The sequence below is a fragment of the Ursus arctos genome, unplaced genomic scaffold, assembly GCF_023065955.2.
Source record: "Ursus arctos isolate Adak ecotype North America unplaced genomic scaffold, UrsArc2.0 scaffold_13, whole genome shotgun sequence".
Taxonomy (NCBI): domain Eukaryota; kingdom Metazoa; phylum Chordata; class Mammalia; order Carnivora; family Ursidae; genus Ursus; species Ursus arctos.
Genome location: NW_026622797.1, coordinates 46054283 through 46076873, shown reverse-complemented (window position 1 = coordinate 46076873; position 22591 = coordinate 46054283). Strand labels below are relative to the sequence as shown.

The following is a 22591-nucleotide window of genomic DNA, read 5'->3' as shown; positions in this document are numbered from 1 at the left end:
TCTGTACCAGACCTGGACTGTCCACCTCTGGACTTCTGGTTACCTGCAGGGGAAAGAAAACCAATTCAAAACAAACATTGGGTTAAGCCACTGTAGTTAGGACTTTGTTAAATGCAGTTGAGTGCAATCCTACCTCATGTAAAACAGGAATTAGAGGTTAGTGGCTTCTGGTAATTTCCACTAAGAAATTACAGATTTCTGTTGAGAGACAGCTCTCTTTGGGTTTCTGAATTTCTTGAGAGTGGAGGTACTGAATGCCCTTTTTATCCAAACAATCTATTCAAAGATGTTTGTAGAGTGGACAGCTTTGGGAGATAAAGAAAATGGCTTCCTCTGGAGCAACGGTAGGGGCATGCTTACTACCCATTATAAAGATTCAGTTTCTCTAAATTCAGGGTTCATCTCTTATAATACAATGCACTACAAGCGTAGATGTCATCTGGCCCTCATCCTCATGACCTGTAGGAACTGGGGCTTGGCAGCACAAAAAATAATGCTTATACTCTAGTCACTGCTATTGCTGTGAATAATAAATTATCTTTGTCTTTTAGCATAGAAGTCTTGTGTCTTATACTAGCATCTATGAAACTGTGGTTGGCCAGCTTGTTAGCTTGCAAATAGGGTAAAATCTCAGACCCTTCACATTTCCTCACAGTTTTTGTTGATGAGGTTAAGATGCTGAGAAAGACATAGCTTCCTAAAACAGGAAAGATAAGAGCCTTGTCAACCGACGGAAGTTGAGGGAAATCCATGGGAATTGGTGGCAAACAACTGACCAGGTTGTATAATCAACGGGGAATTAAATGGCCTTACACCATATTGCCTGTTGATGAGGAGGAATTGAGGGGTTTCAGGCTGAATACCAGGAAATAGGGGGTTTTTTTTGTTTGTTTGTTTTTGTTTTTAAGATTCATTTATTTTAAGGGGGTAGAGGGGCAGTGGGAGAGGGAGAGAGAATTTCAAGCAGACTCCGGAGACTTGGGGCTCAATCTCACAAGCCTGAGATCATGACCAGAGACAAAACCAAGAGTCAGACGCTTAACCGACTGCATCACCCAGGAGCCCCAACCAGGAAGTAGGTTTAAAGACAGATGGCTGGACAGTATCCTGCTTGTGTAACTTTTCTCCCTGGGGGGTGGTGGGTGGGGGAGTTCTTCTTCACCATGTTGGAGACACTCTCAACCTCACCTGTGCTTTGAGACTTGGGATCCCCAGCAATTGTAATCAACGCTTTCTGGGGACATGCAGTTCACTCCCAGGACTGTACTTCTTGTCTGGAAGCCAGGCATTAATTTTACTGCTTCCGAGATAACAGTAACTTGCACCCTAGCTGTAGTCATAAGAGATTTTCAAGTATTTAAGGATCCACCAATAGATTGCATAGGCTCCAGATGACAGTGGAGATCTCTCTGAAACAGAGCCACCCTTAGGTACTTGGAGGGACTCCCCAGAGGGATAACTGACTCATTTATGTGCACTCTGTGGTTGGTTATCCTGGTGATGTGCGTCAGTCAGAAAAGATGGTAAGAAGTTTGTCCCTGAGTTTAGCTAGAGTGATTAGTGATGCCATCTAAGCCTTAGAAGGCAGTTAGGTCTGCCTCAACTCACTGGCTAGAGTTGTTATAGATAATAGAATTGCCCTAGATGGCAGATTTTGAACCATCCTTAATACATCCGCCGAACCTGGATTAATGCCTCCGACCAGATAGGAAGGTCAAATCAGACCCAGGAGGAGAAAACCAGTGGCTTTCTAAGGTAGACCCTGATGGTTTATGAGATTTCAGGAACCTGGGGGCGTGATTGAGGTCAATACGACAGATTGGTCTCATCCTTTCACTTGGCTACTGGTGACAGGGCCTTCATTAAATGCTGTATGAGACAAATTGAATGACATCTCTGCCAGTCAGATTAATCAGAGTGGTCAACAGGGTTATATATCCATGCGAAAATTTCAGGTCTGTCAAGAATGTGCAGGGTGGATTGTTAGAAGACACTAGTCCCCGCACAGTCTTGCTGAGTGTCCTGCACGTTCTTGGTGAGTATGCTAGATTGCAAGGCCTCTCTGTCTCCTGACACTGAGCAGCTTCTAAAGCTAGTCACATAGATGCCTAACTAGGAAGGTGACCATATCATGACTAATGGGTAACTACTAACTATTCACTCCCAGGGTAGGAGAGACTGGCTTCTTGCTGCCTGCGAAGAAATCTGGGTCCTTGGTCCTGGGTTTCTCTTTCGCAGTGCAACCCACTCTGTGAACATTGTCATCTGGGTCCATTATGTATTTTTTCTGGGACTTAGGGGGGCAAGAGCAACTGACACAAATAGGCTGATGCTCATGCAGCTTGCTGTGCTGTGAGCAGGAAAACACCTTGTGTCCGATCCAGGAGTCTCCTGACTTTAGCCAGAGTCCATGAAACCAACAGGTTAACTTAATTAGCTTGCAAGAGGGGATAAAATCTCCATGGCTTGACAGTGACCATATAATGCCGAAGTGTTATTAGCAATGAGAAATGTTTCCTTATACTGTGAACCCACAGATATTTCCAGCTGAGGGTGCATTCTAGATTCTTCTTTCCGATCTTGAGGGAGAAATGTAAAAATTCCTAGAAAACTGCACATCAGCTTCAGATGGGTTTAATGGGGAAACTGCGTCAGATTGGTAGTTAGCAGAGGAAAATTGATATGCTTTTATCCCATCTGTGCTCATGTGAAAACAAAGAAGTTGAGGTATTAAACAAAAGCACTTAAATAGAAGCACAAATTATTGCGGATTCAGTATCTTTTTCACGTGAGCATGGATAGGTAATGCTCACAATCCAGAACGGATATTACATAGCAGCAGTGAAGGTTAGATTATGCCAGCTGACTTTTTCTTCACCTTCTCTTGCTCTTTTCTAACTGACCTTTTTTTTTCTTTTCCTAGTTCTATTGAGATATAATGGACCTATGACCCTTTTCATCCAAATTTTGCATTGCCATGCCCCAAGAGATTACCACACTTCCCTTCAAAGAGCAGCGGGCTCCGCCTGAGTGTGTGTAATGGCAGAGACTGCATTGTTTAGTGCCGTTCTTTTTCCTACAATGAAGTCTCATTTTCTAAAGCATTACAGTATCACTATAGACTCTGGTCTCAGTTGAGCTAGGGGCAAATTTGCTTCACAGGATGTTCACAGTTGATGGCCTGGTATCAAATTTTGCCACCTTGCTTTACAGGAATAATTTGATACTAGTTTTATAGTTTATCTGTTGATATAATAAATATTTACGTTTGTTGGTATATTAATATGTTAAAAAACATTCATCAGGCAAAACTTTAAAAACAGGATGTTAAGGCTTGGGTTTTTTTTTTTCTTCTTCTTCTTTTCCCTCCATCGGTTGCTTTATAATTTGCTTTGATTGCATTTCATTTGTGATCGTATGTTAATTAGCCAAACACATTTTTCGTTTTTTCTTAAGCTTAAGCAACCAGTGTTTATATGAGGTTTGGCTCAAGAAAAGATCTTGCTTAAAAATAAGACAAATAGGGGCGCCTGGGTGGCTCACTCGTTAAGTGTCTGCCTTTGGCTCAGGGCGTGATCCCGGAGTCCTGGGATGGAGCCCCCTATCAGGCTCCTATGCTGGGAGTCTGCTTCTTCCTCTCCCACTCCCCCTGCTTGTGTTCCCTCTCTCGCTGGCTGTCTCTCTCTGTCAAATAAATAAATAAATAAATCTTAAAAAAAAAAGACAAATAATATCTAAATTCATATAGCATTTTTCCTAACCCTTCTTCCCTAACTCTCCACCTTTATCCTCCACCATCCTATATGCAATTTATATCTTAGCATCTATATTTTTTCTGGTTCATATTTATCTCTCTTTACAAAATTATAAGATCCTTCAGGGCATGTATATTAGTTTACTAGAGCTGCCATAACAAAATACCATGGACTAGGTGGCTTAAACAATAGAAATTTATTTTCTCACAGTTCTGGAGGCTGGAAGTCCAAGATTAAGGTATTGGTAGGTTTTCTTCTGAAGCCTCTCTCTTTAGCTTGCAGATGGCTGCCTTCTCACTGTGTCCTCACATGATCATCTCTTTGTTTTGTCCATGTCCTAACCTCCTCTTCTTTTATAAGGGTTGGATTAGGACCAACCCTAACAGCCCCATTTTAACTCAGTCACCTTTCTAAAAGGCCTAGCTCCAAATATAGTGGCATTTAGAATTTCTAGGAGTGAGGGCATCAACATATGAATTTTGAGGCAACACAAGTCAATTCATAACAGGAGGGAAACTTGTCTTGTATGTCTTCAGATTTGGGATGACTGATGTAAATGTACACCTCATTATGTTATAAAATTAATCCAGGCTTTGTAGTACATCAGAATAGTCCCACTTATGCTCTAACTACTCTATAAAATATATCAAAACAATTTCCTTTGAATCTTCCTAGACAAGAGGATTACATTGGTCAGGGTTCTTGGTTGCCAATTCTGGTTACAATAAACAAAAAGAAATGCACTAGAAGGGTATAGGTAGTTCACAAAATTGGTGGGAAAGCCAGAGGACAGGCTTGGAGAATTGACAGCAATCAACCAGTAAGACAGATGATAAAACATAGCTAAATATCTTCATGTGTGGGGTCTGGTTACAATGTTGCTTCCTCAGTGGGCATTGGAAACTGTCGTTGCTAGCATGACCAACCCCAGCTCAAGACCGTGGAGTCAGCTGCCGCTGTCATGCCAGGGTCACGCACTGTCTCTGCCTTCTCTGTGTATTTACTTCAATACAAAAGTCGTGAGCAGGAGCATCTAATAAATGGTTCTTAGGTTATATGCTCTAGCTGTCAGGAATCAATGGGAGGCAAGTGTGGTGTTTTCGGTGGAAGATGGGAGCTTGGCTTCCGTTAAAATGAACCAATGGCAGATTGCCCAAACATAAGAAGAGAGTCAAAATGCCAGTCAGTCCAAAAACGTCCACCTCAGATGTTAGCATCTTGGTAACAAATGACATATAATTAACTCTGATGGTTGTTTCTGTCTTATACTGAAGGTCTTGTCTTTCATTTCATAAAATAATTTGGAAAACTTAATTTTTCTTATCTAAATGAGAAAATGAGTTGATTGTTTAGAAACTAAAGAAAAATTATTGTTTATCTCAGACATCAGATCTAACTTTGGTTATTGTGATGGTTAATTTTATATGTCAATTTGGCTGGACCACAGTGCTCAGAGATGTGGCCAAATAATATTCTGGATGTTTCTGAATGATGGTTAGCTTTATGTGTCAATTTAACTGGGCCACAAGGTGCCCAGATATTTGGTTAAACATTATTCTGGGTCTTTCTGTGAGGGTGTTTCTAGATGAGGTTAACATTTGAATCAGTTGATTGAGTAAAGCAGATTGCCCTCCATAATGTGGGTGGGCCTCAGCCAATTAGTTGAAGTTTCTAAATGACAGTAAAGATTGACTTTCTCCTGAGCAAGAGAGAATTCTGCCAGCAGATGGCCTTCAGACTTGAACTGCAATATTGACTTCTCCTGGGTCTCTAGCCTGATGGCGTTTGGACTTGAAATACAGCATCAATTCTTCCCTGGCTCTCCAGCCTGCTAACCCACCCTGCAGATTTTGGGCATGCCAGTCTCCATGATTGCAGGAGCTAATTTCTTAAAATAAGCCTCTTTTTATAGATACACACATCTTATTCATTCTGTTTCTCTGGAGAACCCTGACTAATAAAAGCATAAAGATAGAATGGATACTATGTCACTGAAGAATAAGCTGTGTGTTGCCAGGCTGAAATATGGCCGACCACAGCTCTCTTATGTTGATGCTTTCTTTCCGCTATTAAGACACTAATAGAAACTAAAGAAAATAACTGAATAGGTAATTCAGTTTTTATATTTTGCTGCTTTTCCCTCTACACTGTATTTCCAAGTACTTTAAAAGTACTTATAACAGGCAATAAAGATTTTTGCTACTCCCAATGGAAAATTATTCAGTATCTTTATAATAAAGATTTATCAGAATTTAGCTTAGCTCATTTTGCTCTATTAAACACATTTTTCCCATTAAATTATTTCCTTGATTACTCACTGCGTTCCATTACATTACTGCCAACACTCATTGGCTAGGTAGAATGGAAGCAGGATTAATTATTCACCTTGCTTTTATTTCCTCATTTAACTATTATTCTAAAACTTTAAGATAATAGGAAATAACCTAAAATTATAGATTCCCCAAAAGTTAATTTGTGAATTGAACTTTGGTATATTAAAATTGTATATTAAATAATTTAAAAAGTAACCTTGATGGCATTTTCTGATTATAAAAGTGCTTGCCCTGGGAACTTAGTTGGCGCCTAGCAAAATTCTAATGAATTTTTCTTTCCCTCTTTGTCCCTTCCTCCTTTCTTTCTTTTTCTGTTTCTTTCTGAACTATCTATTCTTTTCTTTCTTTTTCTTTTTCTTTCTGTTTTTTAAGATTTTATTTATTTATTTGACAGAGAGAGACAGTGAGAGAGGGAACACGAGCAGGGGGAGTGGGAGAGGGAGAAGCAGGCTTCCCACTGAGCAGGGAGCCTGATGCAGGGCTGGATCCCAGACCCTGGGATCATGACTGAGCCACCCAGGCGCCCCTGAACTATCTATTCTTTTCAGGCTGTTTTGCTAACATCATAGTTACGATCCTAGAATGGTTTCTTATAATGTGAATTTTTGTGCATTTTATGAATTTTGATCCCTAAAAATTTGGAATGTATTCTATTGGGAAAAAGTGTTGAAGCCCTTTATGTAGTATGATTATTCTATTTTTCAAATCAAAGATGTTTAATGACAGCTTTATAATTTTCTGATTAGTGTTCATATTCGGAAAAAGAACTGTGCTATTGATAATAATCATAATATAAAGGCCCTGTGATGTACAGCAATCCTCTCTTATCAGCACAATTACAATTTCTTATTGACCAAATCAATTAGTCCAAATTAACTAGGTAAGCTAGTAAGGCCTGACACCTACCCGTTGCCACCATTGTGAAACTGACTGCCTCCAGGCCCCGTGCGAGTTTGAAATGGATTAGCACTTGCAACTAAAGTTGATGCATAAAACTTTGAATTATATAGAATTTGAGCTTTGTTTTATGTGTAGTTCTACAGAAAAATAAGAAAATATAAACCAGTCAAAAAAATCATCTATCATTCATCTCTTTCTAGCCTGAAATAACCCTTTAACATTTTGTTGCATATACTGTCCTACTTTTTTAATGCAAATAAAGCTATGTAAGCACATAAGAAAATACATTATAAAACAAAAATAGTTTTATCAAAACTGTTTATACACTGTCTTATGTGCATATACTGTTTTAAACTTACCTTTTCTCTCTTAGTAATACGTTTGTATATAAATAAATGCAAAGCTATTTTATGAATAAAGTAAGATTTGTTAGATTTTTAAAAATCTCTGGCTCATATAAAACCATGCCTTCTTTAAATCTATTATAATGGATCTTTGTGCATTTGTCCAATATTTACCTTACAGAGCTTTTGATATATGGTTATCTATGTTTAGGTCCGTTAGAATTACATTATAAAACTCTGCCTTTATCAAACATGAGGGAAATTTTAGCTGTGGTTTTTGTATGTACCACATTTTTCCTTTTCTCTTCTGGTTCTTTACATGAACTACACCTTGTAACATCCTACGCTGCCCCCCATCTTGGGCCATGATCCTGGAAGAGTTGTAAGTCACATGGCTTCCCTCCTCCCCTCCCAGGCATGTGCTTGTGATCCAAATTGGACCAGACTATTCCCCCAGACTTGCTGATAGAGCAAATTGAGAGACTTACTCTATCTGCTCTTGGCTGTCTTCCCTGGCATTAAGGAGAAGGCTGTTTGTACAAAGAGTGACTTGAGAGAAATAAAGACGGAAGTAGAAAAGTAATACATGATACGTAGGAAGGGAGGAAGGACGGAAAAAAGGAAAGAAGGAAGGAAGGAAGGAAGGAGATATTTGAGCCTCTGTATCTAGCCATGTCTGAAAGTTAGAACTACCTCTTGGACTCCCCAGCTGTATAAGCTAATAAATTCCTTTTTTTTCCCTTAAACTAGTTGATTTAGATCTCTGTCATAACCAGAAGAGTCTTGACAATACATTGAAGCCTTATAAAAAATAAGAGTTATAAAGATTTATCAGTCTTATAAATAAATTATTTTAATAGTTATACACACATTTATCTTCTATCATGTGGTCCACTCTTTTAAAACACAGAATTTCTGCTCTCAAGCTTACATGACACTAGTCTCTATCTATTCAAACATCCAACTTTGCGGAAATTCTGCCCCTTAACAGAAACATGATTTTTTTTTCAGAGACTGAAAATTTGGCTTAAAAAACTAAAAAGTTTGTATGGTTTTACATTTCAAAATGTTATTCTATAATATTCTTTTAAATGCTTCTCAGTGCAATGAAAATATGATTTCAATTATAAAAATTCACTTTACTCATAACTTTTTAAGAACACAGAATTATGCAAAGGGACTGTTACATAACTTTGTTTTGCAGTTGCATTTTTCCCATTCATGAGAACTCACCAGTTGTATTTTCATCATCTTTTCCTGGCACTGGCTTAGTTTGTGACACAGTTGTTGCACAGGAGCGTACAAAGTGAAGGATTGGCATCACCTTATAAACTCAGGATACAAACACTGTCACGTCTTTTTTCCCCACTTTCTCGTTTGAAAACCCACCTACCATATTTAATAGGAAACATAATGTCTCCTTAAGATCTTTTCTCCCAAATTGTTCAAGACCTGTGGGAGATGACTGAGTTCAGAGGTTAATCCTGGCTAGTGGCGATGGCCCTGATGCCCGCAATAGCTCTCGATTGCCACAAGGTGTCACAAAAGGAGGAGCTTGCGCACTGATAGCTGCTGCCAGAGTCCCTTGCTGGTCCAAACCCCTGTGCAGCATCCGTGACACCTCTGTAGTTTACCCCCATTCCCCGATGAGCACCCACTCTTTCCCAAAGCACAACCAGCGTATAAGTGTTGTTAGATTCAGAGAAGCTTCTAGAAGCAAGTATTGCCTGTGCCCGAACCAGCCCCATTCCCTAAACATTTATGTCCTTTTCTTCTTTGGGGGGTTTTTCTCAGGAAGAGCTTTGACATAATTTTAAACTTTCAGAATAGTTGCAAAGATATAATGAGAAAATTCCGTATACCGTTCTTGCAGATTTGCCAATTATTTCCGCATACACTTTTCTTTTTCTGAACCATTTAAAAGTAGGTTGGAAACATTCCCCGTCTGTATTTCCTAAGGAGTAAGAATTCCCCTATATAACTAAAGTAGAATTATCAAAATTAGGAGATAAAATAGTTATTTAATGCTGTTATCTAATCCAGAGTCTATGTTAAAATTTCTACAACTATCCCAATAAGACTTTTATAGTTATTCCCTCTTCCCTCCCTGCCCCAGATTAAGATGCAATCCAGGATCATATATAACATGTAGTTGAAATGCCTGTTTCATTTCCTTTAATTTGAAACAGTTCTTCAACCTTGTTTTGGTCTTTCTTCATCTTGCCATTTTTAAATACAGACCAGTTATTTTATAGAATATCTTTCTCTTTGTGTTTATCTGATGTTTCTTGTTATTAAATTTCTTTTTCTTTTTTTCTTTTCTTTTTTCTTTTCTTTTTTTTTTTTTGCAGAAATACCACTGAAGTGATGTTGTGTCTTTGTCAGTGCATTATATCTGGAGACACATAATATCTATTTTCCTCATTACTGGTCATGTTAACTGGTTTGTTAACTTGGTTAAGGTAATGTCCACCAGGTTTCTCCACTACATAGTTTTTTATTTTTCCCCTTGTAAGTAAGTTGTTTGTGAGGAGATAGTTTGAGATTCTCCCTGTGGCTGCTTAGTGTTTCTCATAGCATAGTGGCTGAGTTCTATGAATGAACATACTAAGAGAGCAAAGTAAAAAAACATGACATTGTTACGATCTTGCCTCAGAAGTCCAATACCTCAGAATTCACTTCTATGGCAATTTCTCAGATGAGACAACCACAAAGGTGCGCCCCAATTCCAGGCTCGGGGTGTAGAGCTCTCTACATAATGGGTAGAATGTCGAGGTCCCCTTTAAGATAGAAATCATTGCAAGTGTTGGCAGCCATTTTTGAGAGATGCTGTCTGGCACACTGGGCAGCACCATGCCTCCTGCCCTTTCCTCCAAGCAGTACCGGCCCTCCCACTGTGTGGTTAGTCCGTTTAATTGTAGGCCTCTGAGAACCCTGGCCTTAACCTCCAGTGGATTTGTTGGGGACCTCATCGTCTTGTGTGTCCCTTGCTGCCACCCAGGGCAGCCGTGCAGGTGAGAGGTGGCACACTCCTGTGAGCCGCGTTGGCAAAGAAGAGAACACAGACAAAAAAGGACCCTCCTCTTGCCGTCTGTCCCTGAGCCACGTACAAAGAATGGTTGATTTTTAATCTCTTTGCTCTTGGGTTGCCATTGGAGGCCACTTTTATGCTCTGGTGCTGGATCTGTCACAGATTTAAGGTGACCTCAAACTAATCTCTGAGGACAATGGATGGTTACTAGCTAGCTTTATCTTTGTGTAAATAATCCCCTGAAGTTTTCCAAAATGAATGTCTCCATCCCCAGGAACTAAAACTGCCCTTAACTGCACAAAAAGCCATTCCCTGGCTGAAAAGTAAGTATCTTAACAAGTTTTCCTTGAAGAAGCATCGCACACTACAGGGTTAGAAATTTGGAACTGGCCTTGAGATTGGGTGAGGATCAAGCTGTCTGTGATAGAATTCCAAGTGATGGGATTCAGAGGTCCTCGTGAAGTTTCCCAGAACCCCTCCCATCCTGGTCACCTTCCTCGGGCAGGTGCTGTGTGGTTGCTAAACCCCAGGTGCTGAGTCAGGTGTGGAGTGGAACCTAGTTAATGGGTAAGGAAAGCCCAGTGGTCAGCAGCCGAAGCTCCAAGGCTCTGAAATATTTCTAATACTAAAAATAAAAACAAAGGCAGTAGGGAGAGTTTGTAAGAATGAACTGGACACTGCAGGGGGAGTCCTTCTCATGCCTTAGTGGGCTTCCTCCAGATAAATTCAGTTGGCAGAGAAGAGGAAGTTCTTCTTAAGTGATGGCAGGCCTGGAAACGTGTGTGCCGCCACTTGCCACTCAGAGTTGCCTAAAAATAAGGGACAAAACGGCTTCAAAACTGCTTTGTTATGGTTCCAGGCACTCTTCAGTGTTGTGTGTAAACTCAGTGCACTGCTCTTTTCTGGCACACATTCACCTGCTGGGGCCCATGCTAGGGCCATCACCTGTCCTCTGTCGCTTACGAGAGACTTCGAAATGGTGGTGATAAAGGGGGTTCTCAGGAATTCCCCGGCTGGTGTCCCATGGCTTCAGCTTCCATTTCCGCCCATACATGTGGAGGATGATGCCAGGCAGCAGGTTGAAGAAGAGCTTGGAGAGCTGTGGGCAGTTTAGGAAGATGCTCCCATGTGCCTGCCCTGCCTTCTTCCTGTCTGCCACCGCCGTGCACTTGTGGCACCTTTGAGAAGGTCACATCATCAGAGGAAGCACTGTCGGTCATGGGCCATCTGGAGGGCAGGGACTCCTATGGCCTCACAGTTATTGAGTTCCACGAACTTACACCTTTTTACAGCAGGTGCGGCATTTCCGTGAGGGAGCTCCCCGTGGGCTACCCAAGGAAGCACTTTCTCTTTGAGTTTCTAACCCTTGCTGTTTTAGACCATGCCTAGCTAGCAGCCTTGATTCTTTTCTTGATCTCTGATCCTTCTACAAGGTGGGTTCTGCCAGGAATCCAGCCTAGATCGACACATGCGTGCCACCAAGGCCTGGCCTGTGACAGAGATGAATATATATTCAGAGTCAGCCCTGGGCCAGGTGTACGTGTGCCCCTTCAGGTAATCTCACAACGGTTCTGTGAAAAACAGCAATATTTTGTCTCCTTTTGCAGATAAGAAAACTGAGGCTCCCAGAGGCAAAATCACCTGTGCCAAGTCTCACCAGAGGTGAGTGATCAGGCCACGATGAGAACCCCCGCCTTTCTGGCTCCAGAGCTAGTGCTTCTGCATTACTCATCTGCTTGCTGAGCCCCCAAAGGCCATCATGCCTTTCACAGCCGCTCTCCGGTGGTCGGGCCTGGAGCTCCTTCCCCCAACCCTGTTGGCAGCTGGCTAGGTTTTTCTTCGACTTTAATGGGCCCTTGGACAACAGAGTGGTTAGCTAAGTGACTCCAGCTATTGGAGCTATCCAGAATGACCTGCTGCAGTTTTCCCCTTGCCAGTTCCAGTCAACGTTCATACCCCTACACTGACTCCAAGTTCCCTGTGCTCTACTCCGCTGCCCACTGCCGTTTGGTTCCCCCCTTCTATGTTCTCACCAGGCTGCTGATGATGTCCACCACATTCTGGGCTAAAATCCTTAAGAATTATGACATTTAAGGTCCAAACTGACCACAAAACTCAATGTGCAATGAAGATATGAAGTAGCTACCAGAAAAGTGAATGCAATTACCGACTGCATTAAGAAAAAATTGTGTCTGGTGCAGGTTTTGGAGTTTTGAACTTATGAGCCATTCATAGATAATTCTGTAACAGTGTAGACTGGGCGCTCAAGGAGTCACCAAGTAAAAGTGGGAGGAGAAGGTGGAGAGAGACTGCTGACTCCGAAACGCTGGGAGGAGATGACCTTTGAAATGAGCCCTAAAGTATCGGTAGAACTGATAGGTGGAGACGGAGGTCAGACATTCCAGGCTGGGTTAATGGCAGGAGCAAAGAAACAGGAAAAATTCATGGCATATGTGTGCAACCGAAAGAGGGATACCTGGGAGGAAATCAAAGCTTAATTAAAAAAAAAAAATGAGGTCAGGTCATTACAGACTTTTAATACCGCCATTATTTACTAGGTAGGCAATTAAGAAGTTGGCATTCTGGCTTTTCTTGCTTAGCAATCAGTCATTTGTGAGTTTGGAAGATTGTCTCAACCCTGAGAGGCTGTTCAGGTCTGGATGAGCTGAAAGTATCAACATTGCCACATGTGAGGCTGAGAGTCGGACCAGGATTTGTGGCGACCTCAGGGACGTGCTGTGAGTTGTCTCGGGTGTCCTCTCTGGGGAGGGTCAGCTGTGAGTCCATCGGACGGAGTGTCTAGCTAGCCAGCCAACCCCCTCCTTTTCTACCTGGTGGTGGGCTCCAGGCAAGGAGTGCTTTCCCCAAACATTTCTTAGTAGTTAGGACTTCTTTACTACAAGTAACAGGGGCCTCTACAAAAGAAGAATTTATTTTAAAAATTCAGGGGTGTGTCACAAACCAAAGGGCTAACAGCAATTCTGTTCTAGGATTTAGGAATACATCGGGATCAAGGGCGGCTGGGATAGGAGCCAGGATTAGGGCTTTCTCATCTCATTGTTTTCTTCAAGTCTGCTTTATTCCTCTCTCTCTGAAGACTGGCCTCTTCTGCCTCTCCCATCCCCCTGCAGGAAACATGGCCAGCCACAGCTCCTGAATCCACCCACAGAGAGACTGATTCTCGGTCATTTGCCCAGCATCTAGGAAAGGATTCATTTTGGTACAGTGCTCACCCCAAGTTTAATCAACCGTGGCCAATAAAGAGGAAAAATCATTTGAACCTAGTTATGCAGAGCCCCCTGAGTAAGCTTGTGGTGGGAGAAAGGCAAGCCCAGTGAAGACAACATGGGAGCTGCCCATCACCCCCCTTCCAGAGCCAGGCTGTGCAGGACGTGGGCCCTGGCCACAAGTGGTTCATGGTAAATCTACATTTCTCAGAATTAAAAGTTCAGGTCCGCAGTCACATTGGCCTCACTCCAAGTGCTCGATAGCCTCGCGTGGCTAATGGCTACTGTATTTGGAGGCACACGTGGAACATTTCCATCATGCAGACATTTCTGTTGGACACCTGTCATGTAGAATGTAGCGTTTCTGGTTCTAGCAGCAAAAGCCTTAAGCATTCCAGCTACTGCAAACAGCCAATTTTTTTAGGTTTGTTGGTAGAGATGGCCAATTGCTCCCCAACGCTCCGCTCCCTTTCATCGGGTAGAGATGTCACTGGAAGGTGGCTGTCCAGCCAGGACTGTATCCTCCAGCCCTTCCTGCATCCAGATGTGGCCATGTGACTAGTTCTCGCCAATGGAATAAGAGACTTATGTCACCCCCCAGGTGGTATTTGAAAAACAATCTGCACCTTCCCTGCTCTCTTACTCCCCTCTGAATGGAAAGGATTCCATAGTTTTAGGGATTGGTGGAGCCACAGGATGCAGGGAGCATGGATCTCTGAGCTACTTACTGCACGAAGTCCAATCGCCGCCGATGATGATAATCTGCAGTGGACTGGATGTGAGAAAACTAGCCGCTGACATTTTGGAGCTTATTTGTTCCAGCATCTGTCTAGCGTTACTCTAGTGGATACCTAGTTAACTTCCTTACATCCTCAACCTCCTTGCCTTAAATTCGATCTCCTGCTGCACCTTTAAGGGTCCGGTTCTGTAGCCTCTGGAAGAGGCTGCTCATTCGCCCTCCATCCAGAGGCCATGGGGCTGAGAGATGGTATTGGCATTTTCTTAACTCCTCATTGTATCTTTCAGACCACTTCATCTTTGAAATTAATGCCATCCAACTTTTCCTAGTCAGTGCTTAGCACATAGATTTGGCATTGACCTTGTTATATAGTCAGTGCTCAGGGAGAGAGAATTTGAGGATGAAAGGGAATATCAGCACTGGGTCAGTGTCTGTAGCAACCAGAAGAAATGTATGAAGTTGGGTGCACATCAAATTCTCTGATTACCAAGAGGAAAAACACTAATTCCCTCCCGGACTAATCTCTTGTTAGTTTCACTCCTTTTCTCTCCACTCACCAGTTGCCTCAGCTATACCATTGCTACAGAGGGTAGCCAAGGGGGATGCAGCATAAGACCTCAGGGTTGAAAAGCCTACCCCAAGAAGACCAAAGACCCAAAGTAGCAGAAATCCCTAATGTTTACATACATCCAAGGTATAATGTTTGTGTTTAAACCTCCCAATTATGTGATAACTCACTGATGATCCACTTTAGAGCTTCGAAAAAAAGATACTTTCATATTTTTGTATCTGTGTTTCTGAAAAGTCCTGAAATTCAATAATCTTCTTGAATATCTCAAATATTACCCTGTAATTGCTGATTTTAGGTCAGCACATTTTTTTGCAGGCTGTCTAAAAAAACACTTACTTTTCTATGAAACCGTCTAAGTTTCTTTTCCACTTATTAGATTTATAGCTGATTCTTTCGGAGCCGACTTTCACCTTGACCCGCAGACAATAGCAGAATATGGAATTTTTGGAAGGCAGTAGCTCTGTCTTTCCTAGACAATGTCTAGCTCTTCCACCAGGAACAACCTAAGAAATGTTGCAAATCTGATGCATATGGTTAAAGTAACTCCCCTACAACCTTTTTTCCCCTTTTGATTTGTTTCTCTTGCCTCTAGCAGTTATTAAATCTTGTGCCACTCGTATCCTCCATCTGATCACAAAAAATGTGCATCGCAAGATGGTGTTCTTGTGCTGCGGTGAAGCCCATCTTTAGACAGACACTCTGGGGTCCACAGTGAAGCAACGGATGGAATGGATATAAAGATGAGCATTCCTGCATTGCAGAAACCAGGTGGGAAATGGCAGTCATTATATATAGCGGATCCTTTGGAGAACAATTATTCCTTCAAGGTCCTGTGCAGGCATTTCAGACAGTGGCTATCAGGCAGGCTCATCATAGTTTAGGCTCAATTATAGCTCAGATTATTTTTATTTCTAAGTAACTGAGAGAAACAGGAATTGGATATTTCTCTCTCTCTCTTTCTAAAGATTTTATTTATTTCAGAGAGAGAGCGAGCGAGCACGAGCAGGATGGGGGTGGAAGAGGGAGTAGCAGATTCCCCACTGAGCAGGGAGCCTGATGCAGGGCTCAGTCCCAGGACCCTGAAATCGTGACCCGAGCCAAAGGCAGACGCTTAACCGACTGAGCCACCCAGACACTCCAGGTATCTCTCCTCATGTGAATTTTACTTTTTCAGAATGGAACAGGAACAAAGGTGGGTAACTGCTGTAACAGCAGAGAGCATGGTTTCTTCTAAAATGAGGATCATGGGGGTGCCTAGGTGGCTCAGTCGGTTAAGCATCTGCCTTTGGCTCAGGTCACGATCCCAGGGTCCTGGGATCGAGCCCTACAACGGGCTCCCAGCTCAGTGGGGAGTCTGCTTCTCCCTCTAACCCTCCCCCGCCTCCTCATGCCCTCTCTCACTGTCTCTCTCTCTCTCAAATAAATAAATAAAATCTTTTACATAAAATGAGGATCGTATTTAGAGCATCTCAAATCAAGACACACAGTCTGACAAAAGGTCAGAATACTGGAAAATGGAAGTGTCTTAATTAAATAGCCCCTAAATAATTTAATTTCATGGGCAAGCAATATTTTTAAAGGGTTCAAAGGAAGCCAGATCCCTATGTAGAAATACGTAGTCCTAACCACTCGCATAGCTGTCACCATCTTTGTGTCCTACAGTCCTAGATGCTGGGCCCCGGCTAGAGATGTTTAAAGTGTGGCTCCTGGCACAGCTGCATGATATAAAATACAGATTCCCCGGCCCCAAGAGTCTGGAGGTGTGGGGCTGGGGATCTGAATTTTTAAGCAGTTGACCTGATTCTTCTGCTCACTAATGTCTGAGAACACCCGCCCTCTGCTCTTTCTGGAAAGGCAACAGTCGTTTTAAGAGCCCTACCACAGCTCTCGGCTGGAGAGACTTCTCATTTCTCCCAGCCGAGGTCACCCTCCGCCTGCTGCGTTGAACTGCTGCCGGCCGCCTGCTGTCTGCCCGCCGCTCTGCTCTCTGTTCCCACAGTGGAGACGAGCCGGGGTCACCTGTGGGCTCCAGCTCCTCTGTTCCAGGGCCAGGCTGTGGTCTTGCAATTACATTTTTGCAAGCACACCCTCTTTTTCTCAGAGAGGGCAACCATTTCAAATCTCACGTTAAAACAAAAACCACCACTGCTGAACTCTAGCCAAAGCAGGTTATAAGCAGCTTTTTTAGCCACTGATTCAGACAACAGAAAGGTCAACAGCAGCTGGATGCTATGCCAGTGGGGCTTTCTTGTGCTTTCACACTTCAAGAGAAGCACCATTGAGCCAACGTGCCGATGTTACTTTTTTTATTAAAAAAAAAAACAAAACAGCTCTAATTAACAAAACTAAACTACATTAGTTCTTGGAGTTTCATTCTTATTTACAGAAATCTATTGAGAACTTCTTACTGATTCATAGGCTTTATCAACTGGTTATCATCGTGGAACAATTTACTTGGTAATAAATGTATAACTGAGAAACCTGATTTGATTTCAGCTCCAAAAAAATAATTAATACGGGCACTTGGATTTTGGATCCCCACCCGTATCTAATGTGATTCACTAAAAATAGACCACAATCTAGGAGTTAGGATCTCCGGACCAGGTTCCACTGATTACCTATGTCTTGATATTTATGGAACTAGTCATTTCCCAAATATTTCAGCTCCGCTCTTCCAGTCTTTAGAAGAAAAAAGAAAATAACAATAACGATGATAGAATATCAGCCCCTCCAGAGAGTTAGCGGGGAAATGAGAGAGGGGAAAAAAGCAAATGGAAATGTTCGAATTGGGGAAAATGTAATGAAAAGCCAAATGGGAATGGGAATAGCAGTCGGCAAGAGGGGAAAGGTGGCGTAGAGGGCAAGTGTATCACTGGGGAACATGGAAACTGAGCAGCACGAAGCCTCTTAAGAAATGTTTTAAGTTGGTTTCGATAGTGGCTAAGACGAGAATATTGACACATTACAGAAAGGGACATGCCAAGACCCTGAATACATTTTAATGAAAGTAGAAATGGATTGCCTTCTGTTATCACGTCAGGGGCCACGGAACTTCAGGAAGCAAATTCTTCACTAGAAGGGTGTTCTTCACAGCCTCTTTAAAGATGGCACACACGTACTTCATTCTATATTAGATTTCAAACACAAAAATAAATGAGAATGAATTTCGTTTCTATACTCACAACCTGACACCCTCAGAAATCTGAATCTTATGCCAGCTTAGAGCAAAAAGCAAAACTGGAAAATTGTAGAGTAAGAAAAGACCATGAGGAAAGAAGAGCAAAGAGTCCACAGAAGGACAGCGAGACTCCTGGTGTCTCTATGTCAGCATGGTGTGATCCATAGTCTACGTTACCACCATCTGTAGGTGGAGACCCAGCCTACGGGATGTGGAGATCGCTCTTTTCACTGGCAGCAGCTTGCTTTTTCTTTTCTTTGCTAGAAATTTTATCTCCTTCCTTTCTAGTTATAGAGTGAAACAGAAGCCTGCTAGCAGGACATGTCTTTCTGCATGAGCCTGACAGAGTAGTCTGTGTTTCCCAGTTTATACCACCGTCCCTGACGAGAGCTCTTTTTCATTGTGTTCTGGACACAAAAGACCCTTGGGGATAATCAGTAAAGATCCCAACATGGTGGCAGGCAGCCTTCTTTGGACCTTGCAGTGCCATCTCTAATAACACACAGGGTAGTCAAGCAAAACCCTTGGCCAGCATTTGGGAGAGGCCCTGGGGGCATAGCTTTCTCTTTTCCTCTGCATTACATTGCCTGTTGTCACTCATGGAAGGAGTGTGGCGGGATGAAGACACTACCGTCTGGTGTCGCTGCCAGCAGGGAAAATGTGGGGTCTCGAGCCTAGCTCCCCAGCTGATAGCACTGTACACGCCTCGACTGTTAGCTCGGTTTTGCTGCCTGGGGGGAAAGCGGTGTTTGCGACACAGGAAGTGGCTGTGGCAGCCATTTGGATGTCACCTGGGGCCATGAGGGAGGCCTCCATCTGTCAAGCCTGTGGAAGGAAGGAGTAGGAACCGAGCAGCAGCTCTGATGGGCTGTGCCTCAGAACAGATGTTTGAGCTGCCGAGTCTTCTCGGTGGTGTGACACAGACCCGGGCGGTGTTCGTATGGAGTGAGGGAGTGAGTGAGACCGTGGGGCTTTGTCTTTGCAGCCTCTTCTGTTGTGGCTCGTTGCAGTGGTCTGAACAGCATGCATGGATTTTATTTTTTTAAAGGGAATTTAACAATTTGTGGGATTTCTCTGGTATCAAGCACTTTGATAATAACTCATCTGCAAAGGGAAAGTTCCATTGTGAGTTGTTTCATTTTGTAAGAAAGCAGAACAGCATCGATTTATTATTTTGCTCTATTTTAGGGTTACTCCCTCTCTAGAGATTCATTTTTAGGTGTCACGCTTTCTCTCTCTCTCCCTCCCTGTCGGGTGTGAGGGAAGCTTTGCAATATGTTTCTGTGAGACTTCTCAAAAGTGATAAATGAGATTTTCAATCTTCTCATTCAAACGGTAACTGCCTGAAAAGCCAAGAAGTGGAGTGAGTGGGTGGAGCTGAAGGTGACAGATTGATGAAGATAAGGAGAAATGCATTTGGAAAGGGAGGGAGGAGCAAACCGAGCAAGAGTTGTAAAAACTAGAAAAGCAGTTCTAAATTGGATTTAGAAATGGCAGAATGACAAAGTGAAGTTTTCTATAGGGAGAAAGTTGCTAGGCTGCCACATTTGAGACAGCCTGGAAATTTTGAAAAGTGAGAATTCAAAAAAGCCAGAGAAGGGTGATTATTTCATAAGAGGCAGACATTGATCCTAGTATCTGAAGAAGCAAGGCTGGGCCGTCTCCTCTGGAGACGTTTACTGGATTCCTTGTTGTGATTTGATCAAAATAGCTTGTTAGTTTTGAGAGGATTAATTATGTGAGTAATCAATTACGTGAGTAATACTTAGTCACAGAGAGCTGACCACAGGAGCCCTGGCATGAATCTGGGATTTCTAAAGACCCCTCATTCTTGTCTTCCTCAGGGTGCCTTCCTTCTAGCTCTGTGACTTATATTATTTCAATCTCCTCTGGCTCCTGAAAATTGCTTAGAAAGGAATGATCCCAGTGATCTACCCCCTTCAAATCTCACTGCCTCACAAATACATCCTTCTCTGCACTCCAACCCATGTGGGGTTAAAGGAAAATCCATTAGAAATCTCCATTGGGACCTAAAGGAGAACACTGGTGTCCAGGTTCGCTGGCTCTCTGGGCTTCCATGGCATCTCTCCTTTTGTCTCCAGCAGGAAACGATCCATGACCTCCTTCCTCCCCGCCAGCCCTGTTGTCCTCTGGCTAGTCTGAGTGCCTTCGAGTCTTACAGTGCTCAGAGCAAGAGAGCTGGACACACCTCATCTCTCCACCTAGCTCCAAGGTTTCCAGTGAGAACCAAATGAAATACTGTATCCAAAATGCTTTGTAAAACAATACAAGCACAACCCACATATAGGTGTGATTACAGTACTAGTCTTAAAAAAGTCAGCTCCTTTTCTTGCCTTTGCATGTCTCCAGCTCACGTGTGTCTGTTTCACTGCATGAGCCCATCCATGAGTGCATCTAGCTGAGTATATTTGCAAAGTTTCTGATGCCTTATTTTTTAAACAGTTCTTTCTGTGTCACCATTAAAGTGTTACAGGGTTCAGATTCCAATTAGTACCATCGTGCATTTACAAATGGTGGTCAACTCCTCACTCTCAACAGAAGTTAAGAGCAACACGTATTGAACAGCACAGGAACTAGAGAAAGTGCTTTTATAATGAGCACCCTTTTTCATCAGACTTAGCATCCTCAGAACAAATTGAATTCCATAATCCCCATAAGGCCTAAAGATGAACTATCTTATTTTTTAAGACAAAGATGAACTCAGTGTCAGGGTTGTGCAAGAATATGATTGCTAGTTCTTTTATTATCATATATAGTACCTTTCCTTTGAAAAGCCAAAGGGCATTTTACAAACTCCGACAGTGATCCTCACAATGTCCCTCTGGGCTGGGTAGGCTTCATTACAAACAATAAATAATAACTGCCATTTATTTTGAAATGTCTCCTACAGAATTTATTAACAATGGAATGGCTAGTCATGATTCATGGATTCTTTTTTTTTTTTTTTTTTTGAAGAGATAGAGACAGCCAGCAAGAGAGGGAACACAAGCAGGGGGAGTGGGAGAAGAAGAAGCAGGCTCCTAGCGGAGGAGCCTGATGTGGGGCTCGATCCCATAACGCCGGGATCACGCCCTGGGCTGAAGGCAAACGCTTAACGACTGTGCCACCCAGGCGCCCCATGATTCATGGATTCTGAAGGGAGCTTATTTCCTGGGAGTTAGAGAAGATAGTAGATTTCCATGGGTCTCTAACTGCTAGAGCTGTTTTGCTTCAAAAAGCTGGTTGCCTCAGAACAACTCCAGTGCACTTGAAAAGTATCTCTCATAATTACTGGCATTTACTTTCAGATTGAAAGAAGCATAGACTATGATAATATTACATAAAGTAAATACGGGATGGTTATCCAATTTACTGACTCACCGAAGATCTGCCAACAAGATAAGAGCTACCTCGGGCACGTCTTCTGACTGAGTTCTCCTGATCTAGTGTTTGGGGGTTTTTTTTTTGTTTTTTTTTTTGTTTTTTTTAGTTTTTTTTACTGGAAACACTAGTCTCACTGCCTGGCTACCTTTCAGATATTCCTGAGGGAAGTGTCTCATCCTCAGGCCCTGCTGAGGAAAGAGCCCTGGGCAGTCATATTTGATACTATATGTCCTTCTCTCTCCTGGACATAAATGGGTACATAGTAGGATGGGCACTGGACCCCAAGGCAGTCAGTGTGTGGGTTAGCTAGTGACCTGGGCACAGAAAGATAATCTGAGACAATTAGGTGGTGTATCTTGGGCATTTCATGTGGGATGTGTCAAGAGAATAAGGGGGTTAGCAATGGGGCAAGAGAGTGAAAGGGGTTGCGATAGAGCCAGGTCACGAGGGACATAAAACTATACATGAGTTACAGTTATGAATGAGCAGACACCTCAAGATGGAGAAAATAATCAGATTAGAGAGTGAAGAAGCGAATTCGTAGGAAGAGAAGACAGAAGGCGAGTGGAGAAGAGTTGATGCTGCAGACCGTGGAGCCCTGCGGCAAAGACGTACCACTGCCGAGGACTCCAGAGAAATCTTGGGTGAAGACCTATCCTTCAGTTTGTTCTCCAAGGCTTGACCTTGAACCCTACTCGGGCTCCTGTTTCTGTATACCTATGACATTCCTTTTCCTTTATCCCATTTGTATGTCCCTAATACCTGGACCAGAAAGTTCCTTAGGAGAGTGGCCTTTCCAGTCTGAGATGGAGAGTCAGATATGTTCATTGCTGTGTCCACTTCACCAGTGTATGAAGATAAGCCATAGTCATTCACTTAAAAAAAAAGAAAAAAACCCAAACCCTTCTTTCCAGAATATTATTCAACAATCATTGAGATCAATGGTGTGTGTGTGTGTGTGTGTGTGTGTGTGTGTGTGTGTGCAATCTCTGTGCATTCTTTTCCTAACCAATGTTTTTTTGTCCTACCCAATTACATGAGCATCGAAACTCATACTTGAAACACCTGACAAGGGTTGTTACAATTTACTCTTCTCCCCAGACACCACTTCCAGAATTACCTATTTTCT

General features: G+C 42.6%; 1 long non-coding RNA gene across 3 annotated transcripts in view; it reads left to right on the top strand.

Annotated features, from left to right (window-relative positions):
- Window positions 1–22591, top strand: part of LOC113264708 (uncharacterized) — a 55414-nt gene that overhangs the window by 3181 nt on the left and 29642 nt on the right. For 2 of the 3 annotated variants that reach the window (XR_006410984.3, XR_008958976.1), the window contains exon 2: window positions 11971–12025. This is a non-coding gene — a long non-coding RNA (uncharacterized LOC113264708). Of the gene's footprint in view, window positions 1–11970; window positions 12026–12963; window positions 13102–15495; window positions 15669–22591 lie in introns of all 3 variants that reach the window. The other variant, XR_008958977.1, reaches the window with a different exon arrangement.